This window comes from Symphalangus syndactylus, chromosome 5 (assembly GCF_028878055.3).
Source record: "Symphalangus syndactylus isolate Jambi chromosome 5, NHGRI_mSymSyn1-v2.1_pri, whole genome shotgun sequence".
Taxonomy (NCBI): Eukaryota; Metazoa; Chordata; class Mammalia; order Primates; family Hylobatidae; genus Symphalangus; species Symphalangus syndactylus.
In genome coordinates, this window is record NC_072427.2 from 78,706,967 (window position 1) to 78,732,076 (window position 25,110).

At 49.6% G+C, this 25,110-nt stretch overlaps 4 pseudogenes; all 4 read right to left on the reverse strand.

Annotated features, from left to right (window-relative positions):
- Positions 1-1,083: 1,083 nt before the first annotated feature.
- LOC134736750 (heterogeneous nuclear ribonucleoprotein A3-like) lies at positions 1,084-2,224 on the reverse strand (annotated as a pseudogene).
- Positions 2,225-7,379: 5,155 nt separating this feature from the next.
- On the reverse strand, positions 7,380-8,564 carry LOC134736723 (heterogeneous nuclear ribonucleoprotein A3-like; annotated as a pseudogene).
- Positions 8,565-13,674: 5,110 nt separating this feature from the next.
- LOC129481866 (heterogeneous nuclear ribonucleoprotein A3-like) lies at positions 13,675-14,859 on the reverse strand (annotated as a pseudogene).
- Positions 14,860-19,969: 5,110 nt separating this feature from the next.
- Positions 19,970-21,110, reverse strand: LOC129481867 (heterogeneous nuclear ribonucleoprotein A3-like; annotated as a pseudogene).
- Positions 21,111-25,110: the final 4,000 nt, after the last annotated feature.

A 25,110-nucleotide genomic window follows, 5' to 3' on the forward strand; every position in this document is an offset into this window, starting at 1 on the left:
AGAATTTAAGGAAAGTAACTCAAGATTTATGGGGTGCTTGTGCTTCAAAGAAGAAAAAAAAAGGTACCCACTAATTTGCTCAGATATAGCAGGCCTAATGGTTCTATATTTTCAACAGGTTTTAAGAATGGTTTCTAATGTAGGAGAGGGAAAACATCCACTCTCCCTTTTCAGAATATAAATGGAGGGCACTAAACCCTCCTTACACCCAAAACCTATGGCTGCAGTTCAAATCTGACCAAGATAAATGTAGAATAGAGATGTTCTAAACACGGCTAGGACTCAGCAAGTCTAACACACTAAAATCATGATTACATTTTAAAAGAAAATGCACAAAACCAAATAGAAATGTTGACATTTTTCTCATTTGAAAGTAACCTTAATGCTATTAAATTCACAAATGCTAATTTAAATACACAACCCCATTTATCTAAAACACACATTGCAAACACACAAATGATCTATTCTCTCCACATGTCCGCGCCCATTCATATCATGCTTTGGAAATGGGGAGAATAGATTCCCCTTAAACTGCAAGTCGGCAGGTGTTTCTTCACAGTTAACTTCAGCAACATTCCTACAAAGTAGTAATTAACAACGATCTTCTTTGCTTGTTAACTCACAGGGAAACACCTTGGAAACTGCATTTTGTTAAAGTTTCTGTACTAAAATGTAGAAAAACTGAACTACACAAATATTGACAAGTTAAAAATTCCTTAATTTTCTATTCCCGGTACCACTACCACAATTTACAGGGCAATATACCTGATGTAATGAAAAGAAAAAGAAAAAGACAAAGCTACAACAGATAAAAGACCTCAGGAATGTACATCTAATTGACACTACATTGCATTAATCAATAGCTGCACTTTTTGCGAACTGTGGCTGCGACAGTCCTGAACCAGAAGGGTTCCCTGTTTAAGCTGCACTCACTTTTCTGACTATGGATCATCATACCTTCTGTGGCGGATTTTTACAGTTCCTCTAACGCTTTGGGGAGGCCTGTCGCAAAGTAACCTGCAGCTTTCCTGACAACTCCTCGCTCTCTCTCCTGCTAAGAACTGTAGCCCTTTTCTGCTGTTTTTAGAACCTGCTGCTACCATATCCACCACTTCCACCACCAGATCCATAACCACCACCATAGGGACTGCCCGAGCCTCTTCCACCAAAACTGCCCCCTTCCCTGGGTCCATAATTTGATTGCTGTTGTCCACTATAACTTCCAAAATCATTAGAGTTGCCACCACCACCGTAGTTGCCACCGCCAAAACTTCCTCCTTCATTGTAACCGTCATATCCTCCACCACCTCCACCGTGTGCACCACCTTGGTTTCCGTATCCTGGTCCACCACCACCATAGCCCCCTCTACTTCTATAACCAGGACCACCGCCATAGTTGCCACCATCTCCTCCAGATCCACTATATCCACCATCACCTCCTCCATAACTACCTCTGCTGCCACCACCTCCACCACCATAGCATCCTCTTCCACCAAAGTTTCCACCACGGCCAAAATTACCTCCGCCACCTCCAAAGTTTCCCGCGCGACCCATAAAATTGCCAGATCCACCTCCACGACCTCTGTGTGATCCTGCAGACTGCATCTCTTGTTTAGAGAGGGCCTTTTTCGCTTCATAATTATGCCCATTAATAGTGTGGTATTGCTGAACAACAATTTTATCAACTGTGTCATGATCGTCAAAAGTTACAAAAGCAAATCCTCTCTTTTGTCCACTCTGCCCGTCTCACAGAACTTCTATGGTTTCCATCTTGCCGTACTTTTCAACGTAGTCTCTCAAATTATATTCTTCTTTATCTTCTTAAATACCACCAACAAAAATTGTTTTCAGTGTTAGATGGGCACCAGGCTTTACAGAATCCTCTCCAGAAACAGCTCTCTTTGGTTCCACTACACGCCCATCAACCTTGTGTGGTCCAGCACACATGGCTGCATCCGCCTCTTCAACACAAGAATAAGTCACAAAACCAAAGCCCCTGGAACGATTTGTATGGGGGGTCTCTCATTACCACAGAATCTGTGAGTGTGCCCCATTTCTCCGAATGTGCTCTTAAACTGTCATCTGTAGTTTCCAAGCTCAGATCACCAGTAAAACGTTTTCTCAACCGCTCTGATTCCTTTGGATCATGGCCCTCCTCCCCCCGGCGGCGACGGCGACGGCCGGAGTCGGGCTGGGGAAGACAGGGTGGCGGTTTCAGCTTCATTGTGAGTCCGGACTCGGCTCTTCCAACTCGAGTTCCCCAGGTCTCCTTTCATTTCCCTTGGCACTCAGGGAAAGGCCACTCCTTCCCGCTCGCCACCGGGCACACGCCTGGACACCTTTGTTGGTTTCGCCATCGCCCCACGTGCCCCCGGTGACAGGCATTCACGCCGTCTGCTCTGGGATACGTCAGTGCGCGCCTCATCGCCTCGTCTCCACCTCGGTTTGGCCCGGTCCTTGTCTGCACGCACGTGTCCTGGAAAGCGGTGTCGGCTTGCAGGAGCCCCAGGGCTTTCAGAAGCGGGGCGGGCCACTGCTCTTTCAACGGAAGAGGGAGGCAGAGGGCTCACGGATCAGTGAATTTTCAGCTGACACCACGCCTCGAGGGCCATGGGATCATTCTGTGCTGCAGCGAGGCCCTGGCCCGCCTCACCACATGTGGTGAGCCCATCCTTTCTCACTCGGAGGGGTCCAAAGTCACATCTGAAGAGGAGTCCTGAGAACCCTGCAGGCACCCTGAAGCTCCCGCTGCGTCGGTGGAACTCGGCTCAAGGAGGTCCCGAACACCGGACTCTTGGGTGCTGGGCCCTGGGACACGCGCGGCCCCCTCCCCCATCCGGCCCCAAACTGGACCCCGGATCCAGCCGCAGCGCCGGGGCTGCAGCAGGATCCCCCTCTGCTGGGGCGCAGCTGCCCTTATTTAAAGGGGACGGGGCCTGACTGCTGGGAGCGGAGCGCGAGTTGGCCCAGCCAGTGCGCATGCGCGAGGAGCGAGCGGATTCTCCCGTCACAGTGCTTCCCACGGTTGTCTTAGAAACCAGTCCCTGAGGCTGGGCAACGCAGCAGTCCTCCGCGGCAGCCCTTGGGTGTCCAGCCTCCAAGGCTCCGGCCTGACCTCTCCATGGGGTCCACAGGGCGGATTCCCCTAGAATCCTAGAATCAGCGCTGGGCGACGTTGACAGGCCTTGTCTTCTAGGACAGGTGCTGTCGAATCTCCTCTGCAATTCCCGTGTCACTCTTGAGGGACATCCTCTCCTCTGCTCATAGGCGGACTGTCTCCCTGAATCTTCTGGCTGTAAGGAATGTCAGGAAACCAAAGGTACTGCGCCGGACTGCGGCTGGGGTCGCGTGCAGGGGAGGATGCGTCAGGGCTGCCTGGGCGTGAAGGGTTGGGGGTGGGGTTAATCTTGCGGAAAGCTCTTTGCTCCTCTGGCAGGCATTTCAAACTGTGGCTTGGCCGGAGGCACAGGCCCCTCCTGGATCCCAGGTCTTCTTTCATTTCCCTTGGCACTCAGGGAAAGGCCACTTGTTCCCCCTTGCCTCCGGGCACATGTCTGGACACCCTTCTTGGTTTCGCTATCGCCCCATATGCCTCCGGTGACATGCATTCGCGCCATCAGCTCTAGGATACGTCAGTGCGCGCCTGATCGCCTCGTCTCTACTCGGATTTGCCGGGTCCCTGTCTGCACGTGTCCTGGAAAGCGGTGTCGGCTTGCAGGAGCCCCAGGGCTTTTAGAAGCGGGGCGGTCCACTGCTCTTTCAAAGGAGGAGGGAGGCAGAGGGCTCACGGATCAGTGAATTTTCACCTGACACCACGCCTCGAGGGCCATGGGATCCTTCTGTGCTGCAGCGAGGCCCTGGCCCGCCTCACCACATGTGGTGAGCCCATCCATTCTCACTCGGAGGGGTCCAAAGTCACATCTGAAGAGGAGTCCTGAGAACCCTGCAGGCGCCCTGAAGCTCACGCTGCATCGGTGGAACTCGGCTCAGGGAGGTCCTGAACACCGGACTCTTGGGTGCTCGGCCCTGGGACACCTGCGCCCCCATCCCCCACGCGGCCCCAAACTGGACCCCGGATCCAGCCGCAGCGCCGGGGCTGCAGCAGGATCCCCTTCTGCTGGGGCGCAGCTGCCCTTATTTAAAGGGGACGAGGCCTGACTGCTGGCAGCGGAGCGCGAGTTGGCCCAGCCAGTGCGCATGCGCGAGGAGCTAGCTGATTCTCCTGTCACTGTGGTTCCCACGGTTGTCTTACAAACCAGTCCCTGACGCTGGGCAACGCAGCAGTCCTCCGTGGCAGCCCTTGGGTGTCCGGCCTCCGAGGCTCCGGCCTGACCTCTCCACGGGGTCCACAGGGCGGATTGCCCTAGCATCCTAGAATCAGCGCTGGGCGACCGTCACTGGCCTTGTCTACCAGGACAGGTGCTGTCGCATTTCCTCTGCACTTCCTGTGTCACTCTTGAGGGACATCCTCTCCTCTGCTCATAGGCCGACTCTCTCCCTGAATCTTCTGGCTGTAAGGAATGTCAGGAAACCAAAGGGACTTCGCCGGACTGCGGCTGCGGTCGCGTGCAGGGCCAACTGGGTCAGGACTACCTGGGCGGTGGAGGGTTGGGGGTGGGGTGAATCTTGCAGAAAGCTCCTTGCTCCTGTGGCAGGGATTTCAAGCTGTGGCTTGGACTGTGGCACAGGTCCCCTCCTGCTTCCCATTGCTTCTCTCTTTTTCTTTTTTTTTTTTTTCCAGTAAATTACTCTTTAGTTAGTGAAAGAATTCAAATTCAAGGATTACCTAATGCTTATTGCCCTTCCTTGCAGGTCTAAGTGCTAGACCTAGTGACTGTGGCAACTATGTCTCATTGATGTTCCAAAAGGCCAAGAGCTCCTTCCTGCTAGACTTTCTTCGACATTTCAGTTGGTATAAGCACATTTAACTAGCTTTTGGAAAGTTGCTCACTCTCCTCATAGTATCTTATGCCTTCACTTCTCTGTAGTTGAAGCTCTTGCTGCTGCCTTGTCATTCTTTATTTATGCTGACTTGTCCAAACGCAAAAGGCTGCTGAAGTCCTGTCTTAGTGAGTTTCTGTGATCCAGGGTGTGCTTAAAAAGCACACCTTAGGTCCTTTAAAGCTGGTTACATCGCCCTCCTCACGGCTTACTTTTCCACACTGTTCACAAGAGCTAAGATAATACAACTGATAAACAGGTCACATACAGAGATTTCACCTGCTTATAGGTTGTAAACATCAACTTACTGTAAAGATTTTCACTATAATACTAGTTCCAGAGGATAGAAAGTTGTTTAACTGTACAATTAACCTCATGCCATTGAAAGATACTGTCAAGTTTGTGTCAAACCATTTCGCAAACATAAAACGGGAAATGTTCATCTCCCCCATTCCTTTCAACTTTATTTATATGAATAAAGGAACGTGAGACAATTGAGCTGAATTTTAATATTTCCCAAGCATTATTTTGACTGGGTACCCAGGTTTAAGTTATGAACATTGACAGTGTCCATTATATAACCACGCTTGAAGTAATTAAGGACTTAACCACTTCCTAATATTAGCCTATTTTCGACACTGCTCTTCACATATATGCCCATTAACAAATGGAATGTCTGTTCCATTTGTTGGTTTGTGAATGTTTCTGGAAAACCGCAGTGTGTGTGAAGACCAATTTCCATGCTGGCACAGCACGCATCCAAATATTCATGCACAGAGGCCCAGAATTAGAGCAACAAGAGAGCATTTTCAAACACTAGCACGCCCCATTCCCCTTCTGATTGCTTGTTTGCTTAGTACTTCTTCAAACAAAAAAGACTTGAATTCAACGTATAACTACCAAAGAAAGAGTAACGGTAGGGCACATACTCAGGGTTCGAATGAAATTGTAAGCACTCGCGGGAGCAAAACACTAGACATTTGTTTATATTAATATACGAATATACGACCTAAGTAACTAAAACTCTTCTCTAACAGGGCCTTCCAAAATCATTGGTGACAACATGATTTATGTTGAAATGTAAACAAGAAATGACCGTGTGTTCTTTGGGAACTTAAGAACTCAGACTATCCAAGTTTGAATTCAGGTCTGTAAGAAGTGAGAAGCCTGTACTAAGCAACTGTGCTACATTTCTGCTGCAGTTAGGTTATTTTGGACAATTATACCTAAACTATCCTTGGTTTCATCCAGCAAAAGGAATAGAATACAAACAGGAAAGCATGCCAGCCACTTACAGGTTTAATAACACATGACTTTTATTCTCTTGCTCTGAAAACTTATATCAAAAAAAAAAAAGAATTTAAGGAAAGTAACTCAAGATTTATGGGGTGCTTGTGCTTCAAAGAAGAAAAAAAAAGGTACCCACTAATTTGCTCAGATATAGCAGGCCTAATGGTTCTATATTTTCAACAGGTTTTAAGAATGGTTTCTAATGTAGGAGAGGGAAAACATCCACTCTCCCTTTTCAGAATATAAATGGAGGGCACTAAACCCTCCTTACACCCAAAACCTATGGCTGCAGTTCAAATCTGACCAAGATAAATGTAGAATAGAGATGTTCTAAACACGGCTAGGACTCAGCAAGTCTAACACACTAAAATCATGATTACATTTTAAAAGAAAATGCACAAAACCAAATAGAAATGTTGACATTTTTCTCATTTGAAAGTAACCTTAATGCTATTAAATTCACAAATGCTAATTTAAATACACAACCCTATTTATCTAAAACACACATTGCAAACACACAAATGATCTATTCTCTCCACATGTCCGCGCCCATTCATATCATGCTTTGGAAATGGGGAGAATAGATTCCCCTTAAACTGCAAGTCGGCAGGTGTTTCTTCACAGTTAACTTCAGCAACATTCCTACAAAGTAGTAATTAACAACGATCTTCTTTGCTTGTTAACTCACAGGGAAACACCTTGGAAACTGCATTTTGTTAAAGTTTCTGTACTAAAATGTAGAAAAACTGAACTACACAAATATTGACAAGTTAAAAATTCCTTAATTTTCTATTCCTGGTACCACTACCACAATTTACAGGGCAATATACCTGATGTAATGAAAAGAAAAAGAAAAAGACAAAGCTACAACAGATAAAAGACCTCAGGAATGTACATCTAATTGACACTACATTGCATTAATCAATAGCTGCACTTTTTGCGAACTGTGGCTGCGACAGTCCTGAACCAGAAGGGTTCCCTGTTTAAGCTGCACTCACTTTTCTGACTATGGATCATCATTCCTTCTGTGGCGGATTTTTACAGTTCCTCTAACGCTTTGGGGAGGCCTGTCGCAAAGTAACCTGCAGCTTTCCTGACAACTCCTCGCTCTCTCTCCTGCTAAGAACTGTAGCCCTTTTCTGCTGTTTTCAGAACCTGCTGCTACCATATCCACCACTTCCACCACCAGATCCATAACCACCACCATAGGGACTGCCCGAGCCTCTTCCACCAAAACTGCCCCCTTCCCTGGGTCCATAATTTGATTGCTGTTGTCCACTATAACTTCCAAAATCATTAGAGTTGCCACCACCACCGTAGTTGCCACCGCCAAAACTTCCTCCTTCATTGTAACCGTCATATCCTCCACCACCTCCACCGTGTGCACCACCTTGGTTTCCGTATCCTGGTCCACCACCACCATAGCCCCCTCTACTTCTATAACCAGGACCACCGCCATAGTTGCCACCATCTCCTCCAGATCCACTATATCCACCATCACCTCCTCCATAACTACCTCTGCTGCCACCACCTCCACCACCATAGCATCCTCTTCCACCAAAGTTTCCACCACGGCCAAAATTACCTCCGCCACCTCCAAAGTTTCCCGCGCGACCCATAAAATTGCCAGATCCACCTCCACGACCTCTGTGTGATCCTGCAGACTGCATCTCTTGTTTAGAGAGGGCCTTTTTCGCTTCATAATTATGCCCATTAATAGTGTGGTATTGCTGAACAACAATTTTATCAACTGTGTCATGATCGTCAAAAGTTACAAAAGCAAATCCTCTCTTTTGTCCACTCTGCCCGTCTCACAGAACTTCTATGGTTTCCATCTTGCCGTACTTTTCAACGTAGTCTCTCAAATTATATTCTTCTGTATCTTCTTAAATACCACCAACAAAAATTGTTTTCAGTGTTAGATGGGCACCAGGCTTTACAGAATCCTCTCCAGAAACAGCTCTCTTTGGTTCCACTACACGCCCATCAACCTTGTGTGGTCCAGCACACATGGCTGCATCCGCCTCTTCAACACAAGAATAAGTCACAAAACCAAAGCCCCTGGAACGATTTGTATGGGGGGTCTCTCATTACCACAGAATCTGTGAGTGTGCCCCATTTCTCCGAATGTGCTCTTAAACTGTCATCTGTAGTTTCCAAGCTCAGATCACCAGTAAAACGTTTTCTCAACCGCTCTGATTCCTTTGGATCATGGCCCTCCTCCCCCCGGCGGCGACGGCGACGGCCGGAGTCGGGCTGGGGAAGACAGGGTGGCGGTTTCAGCTTCATTGTGAGTCCGGACTCGGCTCTTCCAACTCGAGTTCCCCAGGTCTCCTTTCATTTCCCTTGGCACTCAGGGAAAGGCCACTCCTTCCCGCTCGCCACCGGGCACACGCCTGGACACCTTTGTTGGTTTCGCCATCGCCCCACGTGCCCCCGGTGACAGGCATTCACGCCGTCTGCTCTGGGATACGTCAGTGCGCGCCTCATCGCCTCGTCTCCACCTCGGTTTGGCCCGGTCCTTGTCTGCACGCACGTGTCCTGGAAAGCGGTGTCGGCTTGCAGGAGCCCCAGGGCTTTCAGAAGCGGGGCGGGCCACTGCTCTTTCAACGGAAGAGGGAGGCAGAGGGCTCACGGATCAGTGAATTTTCAGCTGACACCACGCCTCGAGGGCCATGGGATCATTCTGTGCTGCAGCGAGGCCCTGGCCCGCCTCACCACATGTGGTGAGCCCATCCTTTCTCACTCGGAGGGGTCCAAAGTCACATCTGAAGAGGAGTCCTGAGAACCCTGCAGGCACCCTGAAGCTCCCGCTGCGTCGGTGGAACTCGGCTCAAGGAGGTCCCGAACACCGGACTCTTGGGTGCTGGGCCCTGGGACACGCGCGGCCCCCTCCCCCATCCGGCCCCAAACTGGACCCCGGATCCAGCCGCAGCGCCGGGGCTGCAGCAGAATCCCCCTCTGCTGGGGCGCAGCTGCCCTTATTTAAAGGGGACGGGGCCTGACTGCTGGGAGCGGAGCGCGAGTTGGCCCAGCCAGTGCGCATGCGCGAGGAGCGAGCGGATTCTCCCGTCACAGTGCTTCCCACGGTTGTCTTAGAAACCAGTCCCTGAGGCTGGGCAACGCAGCAGTCCTCCGCGGCAGCCCTTGGGTGTCCAGCCTCCGAGGCTCCGGCCTGACCTCTCCATGGGGTCCACAGGGCGGATTCCCCTAGAATCCTAGAATCAGCGCTGGGCGACGTTGACAGGCCTTGTCTTCTAGGACAGGTGCTGTCGAATCTCCTCTGCAATTCCCGTGTCACTCTTGAGGGACATCCTCTCCTCTGCTCATAGGCGGACTGTCTCCCTGAATCTTCTGGCTGTAAGGAATGTCAGGAAACCAAAGGTACTGCGCCGGACTGCGGCTGGGGTCGCGTGCAGGGGAGGATGCGTCAGGGCTGCCTGGGCGTGAAGGGTTGGGGGTGGGGTTAATCTTGCGGAAAGCTCTTTGCTCCTCTGGCAGGCATTTCAAACTGTGGCTTGGCCGGAGGCACAGGCCCCTCCTGGATCCCAGGTCTTCTTTCATTTCCCTTGGCACTCAGGGAAAGACCACTTGTTCCCCCTTGCCTCCGGGCACATGTCTGGACACCCTTCTTGGTTTCGCTATCGCCCCATATGCCTCCGGTGACATGCATTCGCGCCATCAGCTCTAGGATACGTCAGTGCGCGCCTGATCGCCTCGTCTCTACTCGGATTTGCCGGGTCCCTGTCTGCACGTGTCCTGGAAAGCGGTGTCGGCTTGCAGGAGCCCCAGGGCTTTTAGAAGCGGGGCGGTCCACTGCTCTTTCAAAGGAGGAGGGAGGCAGAGGGCTCACGGATCAGTGAATTTTCACCTGACACCACGCCTCGAGGGCCATGGGATCCTTCTGTGCTGCAGCGAGGCCCTGGCCCGCCTCACCACATGTGGTGAGCCCATCCATTCTCACTCGGAGGGGTCCAAAGTCACATCTGAAGAGGAGTCCTGAGAACCCTGCAGGCGCCCTGAAGCTCACGCTGCATCGGTGGAACTCGGCTCAGGGAGGTCCTGAACACCGGACTCTTGGGTGCTCGGCCCTGGGACACCCGCGCCCCCATCCCCCACGCGGCCCCAAACTGGACCCCGGATCCAGCCGCAGCGCCGGGGCTGCAGCAGGATCCCCTTCTGCTGGGGCGCAGCTGCCCTTATTTAAAGGGGACGAGGCCTGACTGCTGGCAGCGGAGCGCGAGTTGGCCCAGCCAGTGCGCATGCGCGAGGAGCTAGCTGATTCTCCTGTCACTGTGGTTCCCACGGTTGTCTTACAAACCAGTCCCTGACGCTGGGCAACGCAGCAGTCCTCCGTGGCAGCCCTTGGGTGTCCGGCCTCCGAGGCTCCGGCCTGACCTCTCCACGGGGTCCACAGGGCGGATTGCCCTAGCATCCTAGAATCAGCGCTGGGCGACCGTCACTGGCCTTGTCTACCAGGACAGGTGCTGTCGCATTTCCTCTGCACTTCCTGTGTCACTCTTGAGGGACATCCTCTCCTCTGCTCATAGGCCGACTCTCTCCCTGAATCTTCTGGCTGTAAGGAATGTCAGGAAACCAAAGGGACTTCGCCGGACTGCGGCTGCGGTCGCGTGCAGGGCCAACTGGGTCAGGACTACCTGGGCGGTGGAGGGTTGGGGGTGGGGTGAATCTTGCAGAAAGCTCCTTGCTCCTGTGGCAGGGATTTCAAGCTGTGGCTTGGACTGTGGCACAGGTCCCCTCCTGCTTCCCATTGCTTCTCTCTTTTTCTTTTTTTTTTTTTTCCAGTAAATTACTCTTTAGTTAGTGAAAGAATTCAAATTCAAGGATTACCTAATGCTTATTGCCCTTCCTTGCAGGTCTAAGTGCTAGACCTAGTGACTGTGGCAACTATGTCTCATTGATGTTCCAAAAGGCCAAGAGCTCCTTCCTGCTAGACTTTCTTCGACATTTCAGTTGGTATAAGCACATTTAACTAGCTTTTGGAAAGTTGCTCACTCTCCTCATAGTATCTTATGCCTTCACTTCTCTGTAGTTGAAGCTCTTGCTGCTGCCTTGTCATTCTTTATTTATGCTGACTTGTCCAAACGCAAAAGGCTGCTGAAGTCCTGTCTTAGTGAGTTTCTGTGATCCAGGGTGTGCTTAAAAAGCACACCTTAGGTCCTTTAAAGCTGGTTACATCGCCCTCCTCATGGCTTACTTTTCCACACTGTTCACAAGAGCTAAGATAATACAACTGATAAACAGGTCACATACAGAGATTTCACCTGCTTATAGGTTGTAAACATCAACTTACTGTAAAGATTTTCACTATAATACTAGTTCCAGAGGATAGAAAGTTGTTTAACTGTACAATTAACCTCATGCCATTGAAAGATACTGTCAAGTTTGTGTCAAACCATTTCGCAAACATAAAACGGGAAATGTTCATCTCCCCCATTCCTTTCAACTTTATTTATATGAATAAAGGAACGTGAGACAATTGAGCTGAATTTTAATATTTCCCAAGCATTATTTTGACTGGGTACCCAGGTTTAAGTTATGAACATTGACAGTGTCCATTATATAACCACGCTTGAAGTAATTAAGGACTTAACCACTTCCTAATATTAGCCTATTTTCGACACTGCTCTTCACATATATGCCCATTAACAAATGGAATGTCTGTTCCATTTGTTGGTTTGTGAATGTTTCTGGAAAACCGCAGTGTGTGTGAAGACCAATTTCCATGCTGGCACAGCACGCATCCAAATATTCATGCACAGAGGCCCAGAATTAGAGCAACAAGAGAGCATTTTCAAACACTAGCACGCCCCATTCCCCTTCTGATTGCTTGTTTGCTTAGTACTTCTTCAAACAAAAAAGACTTGAATTCAACGTATAACTACCAAAGAAAGAGTAACGGTAGGGCACATACTCAGGGTTCGAATGAAATTGTAAGCACTCGCGGGAGCAAAACACTAGACATTTGTTTATATTAATATACGAATATACGACCTAAGTAACTAAAACTCTTCTCTAACAGGGCCTTCCAAAATCATTGGTGACAACATGATTTATGTTGAAATGTAAACAAGAAATGACCGTGTGTTCTTTGGGAACTTAAGAACTCAGACTATCCAAGTTTGAATTCAGGTCTGTAAGAAGTGAGAAGCCTGTACTAAGCAACTGTGCTACATTTCTGCTGCAGTTAGGTTATTTTGGACAATTATACCTAAACTATCCTTGGTTTCATCCAGCAAAAGGAATAGAATACAAACAGGAAAGCATGCCAGCCACTTACGGGTTTAATAACACATGACTTTTATTCTCTTGCTCTGAAAACTTATATCAAAAAAAAAAAGAATTTAAGGAAAGTAACTCAAGATTTATGGGGTGCTTGTGCTTCAAAGAAGAAAAAAAAAGGTACCCACTAATTTGCTCAGATATAGCAGGCCTAATGGTTCTATATTTTCAACAGGTTTTAAGAATGGTTTCTAATGTAGGAGAGGGAAAACATCCACTCTCCCTTTTCAGAATATAAATGGAGGGCACTAAACCCTCCTTACACCCAAAACCTATGGCTGCAGTTCAAATCTGACCAAGATAAATGTAGAATAGAGATGTTCTAAACACGGCTAGGACTCAGCAAGTCTAACACACTAAAATCATGATTACATTTTAAAAGAAAATGCACAAAACCAAATAGAAATGTTGACATTTTTCTCATTTGAAAGTAACCTTAATGCTATTAAATTCACAAATGCTAATTTAAATACACAACCCTATTTATCTAAAACACACATTGCAAACACACAAATGATCTATTCTCTCCACATGTCCGCGCCCATTCATATCATGCTTTGGAAATGGGGAGAATAGATTCCCCTTAAACTGCAAGTCGGCAGGTGTTTCTTCACAGTTAACTTCAGCAACATTCCTACAAAGTAGTAATTAACAACGATCTTCTTTGCTTGTTAACTCACAGGGAAACACCTTGGAAACTGCATTTTGTTAAAGTTTCTGTACTAAAATGTAGAAAAACTGAACTACACAAATATTGACAAGTTAAAAATTCCTTAATTTTCTATTCCTGGTACCACTACCACAATTTACAGGGCAATATACCTGATGTAATGAAAAGAAAAAGAAAAAGACAAAGCTACAACAGATAAAAGACCTCAGGAATGTACATCTAATTGACACTACATTGCATTAATCAATAGCTGCACTTTTTGCGAACTGTGGCTGCGACAGTCCTGAACCAGAAGGGTTCCCTGTTTAAGCTGCACTCACTTTTCTGACTATGGATCATCATTCCTTCTGTGGCGGATTTTTACAGTTCCTCTAACGCTTTTGGGAGGCCTGTCGCAAAGTAACCTGCAGCTTTCCTGACAACTCCTCGCTCTCTCTCCTGCTAAGAACTGTAGCCCTTTTCTGCTGTTTTTAGAACCTGCTGCTACCATATCCACCACTTCCACCACCAGATCCATAACCACCACCATAGGGACTGCCCGAGCCTCTTCCACCAAAACTGCCCCCTTCCCTGGGTCCATAATTTGATTGCTGTTGTCCACTATAACTTCCAAAATCATTAGAGTTGCCACCACCACCGTAGTTGCCACCGCCAAAACTTCCTCCTTCATTGTAACCGTCATATCCTCCACCACCTCCACCGTGTGCACCACCTTGGTTTCCGTATCCTGGTCCACCACCACCATAGCCCCCTCTACTTCTATAACCAGGACCACCGCCATAGTTGCCACCATCTCCTCCAGATCCACTATATCCACCATCACCTCCTCCATAACTACCTCTGCTGCCACCACCTCCACCACCATAGCATCCTCTTCCACCAAAGTTTCCACCACGGCCAAAATTACCTCCGCCACCTCCAAAGTTTCCCGCGCGACCCATAAAATTGCCAGATCCACCTCCACGACCTCTGTGTGATCCTGCAGACTGCATCTCTTGTTTAGAGAGGGCCTTTTTCGCTTCATAATTATGCCCATTAATAGTGTGGTATTGCTGAACAACAATTTTATCAACTGTGTCATGATCGTCAAAAGTTACAAAAGCAAATCCTCTCTTTTGTCCACTCTGCCCGTCTCACAGAACTTCTATGGTTTCCATCTTGCCGTACTTTTCAACGTAGTCTCTCAAATTATATTCTTCTGTATCTTCTTAAATACCACCAACAAAAATTGTTTTCAGTGTTAGATGGGCACCAGGCTTTACAGAATCCTCTCCAGAAACAGCTCTCTTTGGTTCCACTACACGCCCATCAACCTTGTGTGGTCCAGCACACATGGCTGCATCCGCCTCTTCAACACAAGAATAAGTCACAAAACCAAAGCCCCTGGAACGATTTGTATGGGGGGTCTCTCATTACCACAGAATCTGTGAGTGTGCCCCATTTCTCCGAATGTGCTCTTAAACTGTCATCTGTAGTTTCCAAGCTCAGATCACCAGTAAAACGTTTTCTCAACCGCTCTGATTCCTTTGGATCATGGCCCTCCTCCCCCCGGCGGCGACGGCGACGGCCGGAGTCGGGCTGGGGAAGACAGGGTGGCGGTTTCAGCTTCATTGTGAGTCCGGACTCGGCTCTTCCAACTCGAGTTCCCCAGGTCTCCTTTCATTTCCCTTGGCACTCAGGGAAAGGCCACTCCTTCCCGCTCGCCACCGGGCACACGCCTGGACACCTTTGTTGGTTTCGCCATCGCCCCACGTGCCCCCGGTGACAGGCATTCACGCCGTCTGCTCTGGGATACGTCAGTGCGCGCCTCATCGCCTCGTCTCCACCTCGGTTTGGCCCGGTCCTTGTCTGCACGCACGTGTCCTGGAAAGCGGTGTCGGCTTGCAGGAGCCCCAGGGCTTTCAGAAGCGGGGCGGGCCACTGCTCTTTCAACGGAAGAGGGAGGCAGAGGGCTCACGGATCAGTGAATTTTCAGCTGACACCACGCCTCGAGGGCCATGGGATCATTCTGTGCTGCAGCGAGGCCCTGGCCCGCCTCACCACATGTGGTGAGCCCATCCTTTCTCACTCGGAGGGGTCCAAAGTCACATCTGAAGAGGAGTCCTGAGAACCCTGCAGGCACCCTGAAGCTCCCGCTGCGTCGGTGGAACTCGGCTCAAGGAGGTCCCGAACACCGGACTCTTGGGTGCTGGGCCCTGGGACACGCGCGGCCCCCTCCCCCATCCGGCCCCAAACTGGACCCCGGATCCAGCCGCAGCGCCGGGGCTGCAGCAGGATCCCCCTCTGCTGGGGCGCAGCTGCCCTTATTTAAAGGGGACGGGGCCTGACTGCTGGGAGCGGAGCGCGAGTTGGCCCAGCCAGTGCGCATGCGCGAGGAGCGAGCGGATTCTCCCGTCACAGTGCTTCCCACGGTTGTCTTAGAAACCAGTCCCTGAGGCTGGGCAACGCAGCAGTCCTCCGCGGCAGCCCTTGGGTGTCCAGCCTCCGAGGCTCCGGCCTGACCTCTCCATGGGGTCCACAGGGCGGATTCCCCTAGAATCCTAGAATCAGCGCTGGGCGACGTTGACAGGCCTTGTCTTCTAGGACAGGTGCTGTCGAATCTCCTCTGCAATTCCCGTGTCACTCTTGAGGGACATCCTCTCCTCTGCTCATAGGCGGACTGTCTCCCTGAATCTTCTGGCTGTAAGGAATGTCAGGAAACCAAAGGTACTGCGCCGGACTGCGGCTGGGGTCGCGTGCAGGGGAGGATGCGTCAGGGCTGCCTGGGCGTGAAGGGTTGGGGGTGGGGTTAATCTTGCGGAAAGCTCTTTGCTCCTCTGGCAGGCATTTCAAACTGTGGCTTGGCCGGAGGCACAGGCCCCTCCTGGATCCCAGGTCTTCTTTCATTTCCCTTGGCACTCAGGGAAAGGCCACTTGTTCCCCCTTGCCTCCGGGCACATGTCTGGACACCCTTCTTGGTTTCGCTATCGCCCCATATGCCTCCGGTGACATGCATTCGCGCCATCAGCTCTAGGATACGTCAGTGCGCGCCTGATCGCCTCGTCTCTACTCGGATTTGCCGGGTCCCTGTCTGCACGTGTCCTGGAAAGCGGTGTCGGCTTGCAGGAGCCCCAGGGCTTTTAGAAGCGGGGCGGTCCACTGCTCTTTCAAAGGAGGAGGGAGGCAGAGGGCTCACGGATCAGTGAATTTTCACCTGACACCACGCCTCGAGGGCCATGGGATCCTTCTGTGCTGCAGCGAGGCCCTGGCCCGCCTCACCACATGTGGTGAGCCCATCCATTCTCACTCGGAGGGGTCCAAAGTCACATCTGAAGAGGAGTCCTGAGAACCCTGCAGGCGCCCTGAAGCTCACGCTGCATCGGTGGAACTCGGCTCAGGGAGGTCCTGAACACCGGACTCTTGGGTGCTCGGCCCTGGGACACCCGCGCCCCCATCCCCCACGCGGCCCCAAACTGGACCCCGGATCCAGCCGCAGCGCCGGGGCTGCAGCAGGATCCCCTTCTGCTGGGGCGCAGCTGCCCTTATTTAAAGGGGACGAGGCCTGACTGCTGGCAGCGGAGCGCGAGTTGGCCCAGCCAGTGCGCATGCGCGAGGAGCTAGCTGATTCTCCTGTCACTGTGGTTCCCACGGTTGTCTTACAAACCAGTCCCTGACGCTGGGCAACGCAGCAGTCCTCCGTGGCAGCCCTTGGGTGTCCGGCCTCCGAGGCTCCGGCCTGACCTCTCCACGGGGTCCACAGGGCGGATTGCCCTAGCATCCTAGAATCAGCGCTGGGCGACCGTCACTGGCCTTGTCTACCAGGACAGGTGCTGTCGCATTTCCTCTGCACTTCCTGTGTCACTCTTGAGGGACATCCTCTCCTCTGCTCATAGGCCGACTCTCTCCCTGAATCTTCTGGCTGTAAGGAATGTCAGGAAACCAAAGGGACTTCGCCGGACTGCGGCTGCGGTCGCGTGCAGGGCCAACTGGGTCAGGACTACCTGGGCGGTGGAGGGTTGGGGGTGGGGTGAATCTTGCAGAAAGCTCCTTGCTCCTGTGGCAGGGATTTCAAGCTGTGGCTTGGACTGTGGCACAGGTCCCCTCCTGCTTCCCATTGCTTCTCTCTTTTTCTTTTTTTTTTTTTTCCAGTAAATTACTCTTTAGTTAGTGAAAGAATTCAAATTCAAGGATTACCTAATGCTTATTGCCCTTCCTTGCAGGTCTAAGTGCTAGACCTAGTGACTGTGGCAACTATGTCTCATTGATGTTCCAAAAGGCCAAGAGCTCCTTCCTGCTAGACTTTCTTCGACATTTCAGTTGGTATAAGCACATTTAACTAGCTTTTGGAAAGTTGCTCACTCTCCTCATAGTATCTTATGCCTTCACTTCTCTGTAGTTGAAGCTCTTGCTGCTGCCTTGTCATTCTTTATTTATGCTGACTTGTCCAAACGCAAAAGGCTGCTGAAGTCCTGTCTTAGTGAGTTTCTGTGATCCAGGGTGTGCTTAAAAAGCACACCTTAGGTCCTTTAAAGCTGGTTACATCGCCCTCCTCACGGCTTACTTTTCCACACTGTTCACAAGAGCTAAGATAATACAACTGATAAACAGGTCACATACAGAGATTTCACCTGCTTATAGGTTGTAAACATCAACTTACTGTAAAGATTTTCACTATAATACTAGTTCCAGAGGATAGAAAGTTGTTTAACTGTACAATTAACCTCATGCCATTGAAAGATACTGTCAAGTTTGTGTCAAACCATTTCGCAAACATAAAACGGGAAATGTTCATCTCCCCCATTCCTTTCAACTTTATTTATATGAATAAAGGAACGTGAGACAATTGAGCTGAATTTTAATATTTCCCAAGCATTATTTTGACTGGGTACCCAGGTTTAAGTTATGAACATTGACAGTGTCCATTATATAACCACGCTTGAAGTAATTAAGGACTTAACCACTTCCTAATATTAGCCTATTTTCGACACTGCTCTTCACATATATGCCCATTAACAAATGGAATGTCTGTTCCATTTGTTGGTTTGTGAATGTTTCTGGAAAACCGCAGTGTGTGTGAAGACCAATTTCCATGCTGGCACAGCACGCATCCAAATATTCATGCACAGAGGCCCAGAATTAGAGCAACAAGAGAGCATTTTCAAACACTAGCACGCCCCATTCCCCTTCTGATTGCTTGTTTGCTTAGTACTTCTTCAAACAAAAAAGACTTGAATTCAACGTATAACTACCAAAGAAAGAGTAACGGTAGGGCACATACTCAGGGTTCGAATGAAATTGTAAGCACTCGCGCGAGCAAAACACTAGACATTTGTTTATATTAATATACGAATATACGACCTAAGTAACTAAAACTCTTCTCTAACAGGGCCTTCCAAAATCATTGGTGACAACATGATTTATGTTGAAATGTAAACAAGAAATGACCGTGTGTTCTTTGGGAACTTAAGAACTCAGACTATCCAAGTTTGAATTCAGGTCTGTAAGAAGTGAGAAGCCTGTACTAAGCAACTGTGCTACATTTCTGCTGCAGTTAGGTTATTTTGGACAATTATACCTAAACTATCCTTGGTTTCATCCAGCAAAAGGAATAGAATACAAACAGGAAATCATGCCAGCCACTTACGGGTTTAATAACACATGACTTTTATTCTCTTGCTCTGAAAACTTATATCAAAAAAAAAAAGAATTTAAGGAAAGTAACTCAAGATTTATGGGGTGCTTGTGCTTCAAAGAAGAAAAAAAAAGGTACCCACTAATTTGCTCAGATATAGCAGGCCTAATGGTTCTATATTTTCAACAGGTTTTAAGAATGGTTTCTAATGTAGGAGAGGGAAAACATCCACTCTCCCTTTTCAGAATATAAATGGAGGGCACTAAACCCTCCTTACACCCAAAACCTATGGCTGCAGTTCAAATCTGACCAAGATAAATGTAGAATAGAGATGTTCTAAACACGGCTAGGACTCAGCAAGTCTAACACACTAAAATCATGATTACATTTTAAAAGAAAATGCACAAAACCAAATAGAAATGTTGACATTTTTCTCATTTGAAAGTAACCTTAATGCTATTAAATTCACAAATGCTAATTTAAATACACAACCCTATTTATCTAAAACACACATTGCAAACACACAAATGATCTATTCTCTCCACATGTCCGCGCCCATTCATATCATGCTTTGGAAATGGGGAGAATAGATTCCCCTTAAACTGCAAGTCGGCAGGTGTTTCTTCACAGTTAACTTCAGCAACATTCCTACAAAGTAGTAATTAACAACGATCTTCTTTGCTTGTTAACTCACAGGGAAACACCTTGGAAACTGCATTTTGTTAAAGTTTCTGTACTAAAATGTAGAAAAACTGAACTACACAAATATTGACAAGTTAAAAATTCCTTAATTTTCTATTCCTGGTACCACTACCACAATTTACAGGGCAATATACCTGATGTAATGAAAAGAAAAAGAAAAAGACAAAGCTACAACAGATAAAAGACCTCAGGAATGTACATCTAATTGACACTACATTGCATTAATCAATAGCTGCACTTTTTGCGAACTGTGGCTGCGACAGTCCTGAACCAGAAGGGTTCCCTGTTTAAGCTGCACTCACTTTTCTGACTATGGATCATCATTCCTTCTGTGGCGGATTTTTACAGTTCCTCTAACGCTTTTGGGAGGCCTGTCGCAAAGTAACCTGCAGCTTTCCTGACAACTCCTCGCTCTCTCTCCTGCTAAGAACTGTAGCCCTTTTCTGCTGTTTTTAGAACCTGCTGCTACCATATCCACCACTTCCACCACCAGATCCATAACCACCACCATAGGGACTGCCCGAGCCTCTTCCACCAAAACTGCCCCCTTCCCTGGGTCCATAATTTGATTGCTGTTGTCCACTATAACTTCCAAAATCATTAGAGTTGCCACCACCACCGTAGTTGCCACCGCCAAAACTTCCTCCTTCATTGTAACCGTCATATCCTCCACCACCTCCACCGTGTGCACCACCTTGGTTTCCGTATCCTGGTCCACCACCACCATAGCCCCCTCTACTTCTATAACCAGGACCACCGCCATAGTTGCCACCATCTCCTCCAGATCCACTATATCCACCATCACCTCCTCCATAACTACCTCTGCTGCCACCACCTCCACCACCATAGCATCCTCTTCCACCAAAGTTTCCACCACGGCCAAAATTACCTCCGCCACCTCCAAAGTTTCCCGCGCGACCCATAAAATTGCCAGATCCACCTCCACGACCTCTGTGTGATCCTGCAGACTGCATCTCTTGTTTAGAGAGGGCCTTTTTCGCTTCATAATTATGCCCATTAATAGTGTGGTATTGCTGAACAACAATTTTATCAACTGTGTCATGATCGTCAAAAGTTACAAAAGCAAATCCTCTCTTTTGTCCACTCTGCCCGTCTCACAGAACTTCTATGGTTTCCATCTTGCCGTACTTTTCAACGTAGTCTCTCAAATTATATTCTTCTGTATCTTCTTAAATACCACCAACAAAAATTGTTTTCAGTGTTAGATGGGCACCAGGCTTTACAGAATCCTCTCCAGAAACAGCTCTCTTTGGTTCCACTACACGCCCATCAACCTTGTGTGGTCCAGCACACATGGCTGCATCCGCCTCTTCAACACAAGAATAAGTCACAAAACCAAAGCCCCTGGAACGATTTGTATGGGGGGTCTCTCATTACCACAGAATCTGTGAGTGTGCCCCATTTCTCCGAATGTGCTCTTAAACTGTCATCTGTAGTTTCCAAGCTCAGATCACCAGTAAAACGTTTTCTCAACCGCTCTGATTCCTTTGGATCATGGCCCTCCTCCCCCCGGCGGCGACGGCGACGGCCGGAGTCGGGCTGGGGAAGACAGGGTGGCGGTTTCAGCTTCATTGTGAGTCCAGACTCGGCTCTTCCAACTCGAGTTCCCCAGGTCTCCTTTCATTTCCCTTGGCACTCAGGGAAAGGCCACTCCTTCCCGCTCGCCACCGGGCACACGCCTGGACACCTTTGTTGGTTTCGCAATCGCCCCACGTGCCCCCGGTGACAGGCATTCACGCCGTCTGCTCTGGGATACGTCAGTGCGCGCCTCATCGCCTCGTCTCCACCTCGGTTTGGCCCGGTCCTTGTCTGCACGCACGTGTCCTGGAAAGCGGTGTCGGCTTGCAGGAGCCCCAGGGCTTTCAGAAGCGGGGCGGGCCACTGCTCTTTCAACGGAAGAGGGAGGCAGAGGGCTCACGGATCAGTGAATTTTCAGCTGACACCACGCCTCGAGGGCCATGGGATCATTCTGTGCTGCAGCGAGGCCCTGGCCCGCCTCACCACATGTGGTGAGCCCATCCTTTCTCACTCGGAGGGGTCCAAAGTCACATCTGAAGAGGAGTCCTGAGAACCCTGCAGGCACCCTGAAGCTCCCGCTGCGTCGGTGGAACTCGGCTCAAGGAGGTCCCGAACACCGGACTCTTGGGTGCTGGGCCCTGGGACACGCGCGGCCCCCTCCCCCATCCGGCCCCAAACTGGACCCCGGATCCAGCCGCAGCGCCGGGGCTGCAGCAGAATCCCCCTCTGCTGGGGCGCAGCTGCCCTTATTTAAAGGGGACGGGGCCTGACTGCTGGGAGCGGAGCGCGAGTTGGCCCAGCCAGTGCGCATGCGCGAGGAGCGAGCGGATTCTCCCGTCACAGTGCTTCCCACGGTTGTCTTAGAAACCAGTCCCTGAGGCTGGGCAACGCAGCAGTCCTCCGCGGCAGCCCTTGGGTGTCCAGCCTCCGAGGCTCCGGCCTGACCTCTCCATGGGGTCCACAGGGCGGATTCCCCTAGAATCCTAGAATCAGCGCTGGGCGACGTTGACAGGCCTTGTCTTCTAGGACAGGTGCTGTCGAATCTCCTCTGCAATTCCCGTGTCACTCTTGAGGGACATCCTCTCCTCTGCTCATAGGCGGACTGTCTCCCTGAATCTTCTGGCTGTAAGGAATGTCAGGAAACCAAAGGTACTGCGCCGGACTGCGGCTGGGGTCGCGTGCAGGGGAGGATGCGTCAGGGCTGCCTGGGCGTGAAGGGTTGGGGGTGGGGTTAATCTTGCGGAAAGCTCTTTGCTCCTCTGGCAGGCATTTCAAACTGTGGCTTGGCCGGAGGCACAGGCCCCTCCTGGATCCCAGGTCTTCTTTCATTTCCCTTGGCACTCAGGGAAAGGCCACTTGTTCCCCCTTGCCTCCGGGCACATGTCTGGACACCCTTCTTGGTTTCGCTATCGCCCCATATGCCTCCGGTGACATGCATTCGCGCCATCAGCTCTAGGATACGTCAGTGCGCGCCTGATCGCCTCGTCTCTACTCGGATTTGCCGGGTCCCTGTCTGCACGTGTCCTGGAAAGCGGTGTCGGCTTGCAGGAGCCCCAGGGCTTTTAGAAGCGGGGCGGTCCACTGCTCTTTCAAAGGAGGAGGGAGGCAGAGGGCTCACGGATCAGTGAATTTTCACCTGACACCACGCCTCGAGGGCCATGGGATCCTTCTGTGCTGCAGCGAGGCCCTGGCCCGCCTCACCACATGTGGTGAGCCCATCCATTCTCACTCGGAGGGGTCCAAAGTCACATCTGAAGAGGAGTCCTGAGAACCCTGCAGGCGCCCTGAAGCTCACGCTGCATCGGTGGAACTCGGCTCAGGGAGGTCCTGAACACCAGACTCTTGGGTGCTCGGCCCTGGGACACCCGCGCCCCCATCCCCCACGCGGCCCCAAACTGGACCCCGGATCCAGCCGCAGCGCCGGGGCTGCAGCAGGATCCCCTTCTGCTGGGGCGCAGCTGCCCTTATTTAAAGGGGACGAGGCCTGACTGCTGGCAGCGGAGCGCGAGTTGGCCCAGCCAGTGCGCATGCGCGAGGAGCTAGCTGATTCTCCTGTCACTGTGGTTCCCACGGTTGTCTTACAAACCAGTCCCTGACGCTGGGCAACGCAGCAGTCCTCCGTGGCAGCCCTTGGGTGTCCGGCCTCCGAGGCTCCGGCCTGACCTCTCCACGGGGTCCACAGGGCGGATTGCCCTAGCATCCTAGAATCAGCGCTGGGCGACCGTCACTGGCCTTGTCTACCAGGACAGGTGCTGTCGCATTTCCTCTGCACTTCCTGTGTCACTCTTGAGGGACATCCTCTCCTCTGCTCATAGGCCGACTCTCTCCCTGAATCTTCTGGCTGTAAGGAATGTCAGGAAACCAAAGGGACTTCGCCGGACTGCGGCTGCGGTCGCGTGCAGGGCCAACTGGGTCAGGACTACCTGGGCGGTGGAGGGTTGGGGGTGGGGTGAATCTTGCAGAAAGCTCCTTGCTCCTGTGGCAGGGATTTCAAGCTGTGGCTTGGACTGTGGCACAGGTCCCCTCCTGCTTCCCATTCCTTCTCTCTTTTTCTTTTTTTTTTTTTTCCAGTAAATTACTCTTTAGTTAGTGAAAGAATTCAAATTCAAGGATTACCTAATGCTTATCGCCCTTCCTTGCAGGTCTAAGTGCTAGACCTAGTGACTGTGGCAACTATGTCTCATTGATGTTCCAAAAGGCCAAGAGCTCCTTCCTGCTAGACTTTCTTCGACATTTCAGTTGGTATAAGCACATTTAACTAGCTTTTGGAAAGTTGCTCACTCTCCTCATAGTATCTTATGCCTTCACTTCTCTGTAGTTGAAGCTCTTGCTGCTGCCTTGTCATTCTTTATTTATGCTGACTTGTCCAAACGCAAAAGGCTGCTGAAGTCCTGTCTTAGTGAGTTTCTGTGATCCAGGGTGTGCTTAAAAAGCACACCTTAGGTCCTTTAAAGCTGGTTACATCGCCCTCCTCACGGCTTACTTTTCCACACTGTTCACAAGAGCTAAGATAATACAACTGATAAACAGGTCACATACAGAGATTTCACCTGCTTATAGGTTGTAAACATCAACTTACTGTAAAGATTTTCACTATAATACTAGTTCCAGAGGATAGAAAGTTGTTTAACTGTACAATTAACCTCATGCCATTGAAAGATACTGTCAAGTTTGTGTCAAACCATTTCGCAAACATAAAACGGGAAATGTTCATCTCCCCCATTCCTTTCAACTTTATTTATATGAATAAAGGAACGTGAGACAATTGAGCTGAATTTTAATATTTCCCAAGCATTATTTTGACTGGGTACCCAGGTTTAAGTTATGAACATTGACAGTGTCCATTATATAACCACGCTTGAAGTAATTAAGGACTTAACCACTTCCTAATATTAGCCTATTTTCGACACTGCTCTTCACATATATGCCCATTAACAAATGGAATGTCTGTTCCATTTGTTGGTTTGTGAATGTTTCTGGAAAACCGCAGTGTGTGTGAAGACCAATTTCCATGCTGGCACAGCACGCATCCAAATATTCATGCACAGAGGCCCAGAATTAGAGCAACAAGAGAGCATTTTCAAACACTAGCACGCCCCATTCCCCTTCTGATTGCTTGTTTGCTTAGTACTTCTTCAAACAAAAAAGACTTGAATTCAACGTATAACTACCAAAGAAAGAGTAACGGTAGGGCACATACTCAGGGTTCGAATGAAATTGTAAGCACTCGCGGGAGCAAAACACTAGACATTTGTTTATATTAATATACGAATATACGACCTAAGTAACTAAAACTCTTCTCTAACAGGGCCTTCCAAAATCATTGGTGACAACATGATTTATGTTGAAATGTAAACAAGAAATGACCGTGTGTTCTTTGGGAACTTAAGAACTCAGACTATCCAAGTTTGAATTCAGGTCTGTAAGAAGTGAGAAGCCTGTACTAAGCAACTGTGCTACATTTCTGCTGCAGTTAGGTTATTTTGGACAATTATACCTAAACTATCCTTGGTTTCATCCAGCAAAAGGAATAGAATACAAACAGGAAAGCATG